Source organism: Frankliniella occidentalis, unplaced genomic scaffold, assembly GCF_000697945.3.
Source record: "Frankliniella occidentalis isolate FOCC.00 unplaced genomic scaffold, Focc_3.1 Scaffold1071, whole genome shotgun sequence".
NCBI lineage: Eukaryota > Metazoa > Arthropoda > Insecta > Thysanoptera > Thripidae > Frankliniella > Frankliniella occidentalis.
In genome coordinates this window covers 36463-39533 of record NW_026268177.1, presented here as the reverse complement: position 1 = coordinate 39533, position 3071 = coordinate 36463, and positions in this window count along the sequence as shown.

The following is a 3071-nucleotide window of genomic DNA, read 5'->3' as shown; positions in this document are numbered from 1 at the left end:
GGGGGGAGGGGGGCAAGGCGCCACCACCAGGCCAGACCCACCACCGTGGGCCTCGGGGCCGCTCCACCAGCCCCACCAGCCCCACCAGCCCCACCAGCCACTCATGTGTGCCTGCGCGTGTGTATGTGTGTGTGTTTGTTTTGTGTGTCGGGTCGGGACGCATGCAGCAAGCGAGCGCAGCGGCCGCGGTACACTCTCGGCACAGATTCACCCCTTACACCCGACACCAACAGCAGTGCCGCGTTGCCGCGCTCTCTCGCCGTTCCGAGAAACGCTGCGCTGCTGCGGCACCCGTGTATATCACTGCGGGGAGCCTCGCGGGAATGTCCTGCTGTCTTCATTCATTTCCAATTTGGGTTTTCCCCCGGCCGGCCGCCCGGCGCTCCTCCGCCGGACAGCGTGTGAGAGCTTGGCGAGAGTGTGTGCACCGTGGCCCGCCCGCCGTGGTGTGGTGCAGGAGGTAGTAGGGTCAGTGACCGAAGCGCTGGACACCGCAGGAGCTGGCCGTGGTCAAGTGGCACCCGCGCCCGCGCCCGCGCCGGTCCACCAGAGGCGCCCAGGGCCACCTTGGGCGCGCACCTCCTCTCGACCGCGCTGCGCTGCATGCGTGCGGGTGAAACCTACACTCACGTGAACACCAGTACCGCGACATCCAGAACTCTGCGGATCCAAGAAAGGTCTCGCACCGTATCCGTATCCAGGAGGGAATCGCATTGTAACCGGCAGCCGCCGTTCCGGCCCGCAGGATTCGGCCTGCAGCCGCCTGCAGTACCTGGAGAATAGGATCCCGCTGCCCCCGTCCCCTTACAGTCCTGCTGTTCCGAGCAAAACGCTATACTACTATACTATATAGCGTTTCGCCGCTTCGGTTCAGAGTCCTTCCCGGAGGTGCGACATTTCCACGAAGGTCTCCTCCAGTCTGCTGGTTGCCTCGCCGCCGCCCCTCCCCCTCTGCCCCGCGTGCCTCGCTCCCTTGCCGCCGCCGCCACTACTACCGCTACCGCCTCGCCAGCCGCCAGCCACCGCCGCAGCTGGCCAGGTCCGCTGCTGCTGCTGCACCACCGCGCCCGGCCGCCCGGCCCCGAGCCGAGCCTATCCGGTTGCTAAACTGGCGTTTTCAACACGGTTCTGCGAACGCCCTATTAACTTCATTTTTCGTCCCCTGGGCGTGGGAGGGTGCTGGTGCTGCAGGGCAGGCTGCAGGTGGTAGCAGCCCCCTGCGCGGGCCTCCGGGGCTCGGCTTTGTCCCAATCTGTAGTACTGCAGTGCAGAACTGCGCGTCGGGTTCGATATCGCCCCTCTCCCTCTGCACACCTGGCCCCCGCGGGCCGCACGTGCGCCGCGGCTCGGCTCCGCCGGGCTCCGCGCTTCCGTGAAGCGTTGCACAATGGCGGTGCGCCGCTGCTGCGGCCCGGGCCAGCCGGCCGGCCACCGGCCACCGCCGTCACCGCCGTCGTGGGGGCACCAACGAAGTGCTGCTGGCCGTCGGCGCCCCCCTGTATGTAATCTGCGGGAGGAGAGCGCCCGGTGTGGCTTTGTGGACCGGACGTGAAAGTCTTTTTCGTCGCGTCGGATGAGATACCGGCGGTGGCAATCACACCCACCGCACCGCGTGACGCGCGGGTCAGGCCCCATCGCCGTGTCCACCGCCGCCGGAAAGTAGTGTGCGTGAGAGAGATATGCGGCCTCGTATCGCGTCACAGTAGTAAGTACGTACGTACTCGCAACCCGTGGTGTCGTGGTGGACGGGTAGTACCCCACGTACACACACATGGCGAACGGGAGTGCGTGCGCCGCGAGGCAGCCACTTTGGTTGTACTGCGCACGCCGCAGTGCACCTCGTATTGTTTCTGCCGACCGCTTATATATACGGACAGACGAGGCCAGCGACAGTTTAACCTCCGTCTGATGAGCCTCTGATGAGAGGACGACGTCGACTCTGTGGCGGACGTCAGTCGGCCGAGCCGGACGCGCTCTTGACGTCAATTTGCCGATGATGTGGAGGTGGCCGTCAGCGTGCGTGACGCCCGCGACGACGCCCCCCCGCGCCCCTCCCAGCCCCAGCGCGCACGTCGCGACGCCCTCCCTCGGGTGGACCGGGCCAGTAACGCCCTCATGGCGGGCTCTTTGGCCGCGCGCCCCACCGCCCCTCTCTCCCTCCTCCCCGCCCCGCCTGTGGCGTGCGCGACAACGCCGAGCTTAGACTTTGCAGAATCCGTCGACACATATATAACGGGGCTGTCTTGCGCGCCTTCTGCGGGCGCGGCGCAGAGGAGGCGCCCCGCCTCTTGCGCGCGGGGTTGTGCTTCCTGGTGACGCGGGAGGGGGAGCGTCTCTAGGAACGGGCCGCCGGCCCCCCGCGGCCGAAAGGGGAGCCAGGAATGCACCCGCCGCGGGGGGAGTGGACGCGTAGACCAGCTGCCCTTCAGGGGGGCGTGCTGCGGTGGCGTCCCGCATGCCAGCCAGGGCCCTGGCTGGCGTCGCCGCCCATGTCTGCTTTCGGTCTCGGCGACGACCACCACCCCGCGCAGCGCCCGAGGGAGGAGGAGAGGGGAGCGGAGACGTGGCAAAATATGTTCGCGGTGTTGTGTACTGACTGGGAGGGGCGGCGGCCAGCGTAGGCCGGCATGGCCGCTGCTGCTTCATTCAACCTCGCTGGCTCGCGGCCGGTAAAGTCCGTTCGTCAGCGCCGCCGCCGCCACCGCGCCGGCCGCGGGGAAGCATTCCTGTCGATGGCCATTGTGTCGGCCGGTGCGCCTCCCGGGGGTGATTCACGGCTGACGGACACCTTCCGGAGCCCTGCTGTCACTCACTTTGTGTGCGCTTTGCATCTTTGTCATGGAGGAAGAAAGTGGATTGAGTGGTTCGGTGTGCACGGGTCGCGCAGCTTTCCGAAAAAGAATTCCGCCGACGTTCCGGTGACGCGTTTTATATCCATGTATATTTATACGAATTTGGCCCGGAGGAAGTGTCGGGGCCAGACGCAGACCTCACCTGCCGTCGTCCGCCCCGGGCCTCAGCCCAGCCCCACCCAGCCGGCCCGGCCTGATTGCGTTTCTGGCGGGGTCGAG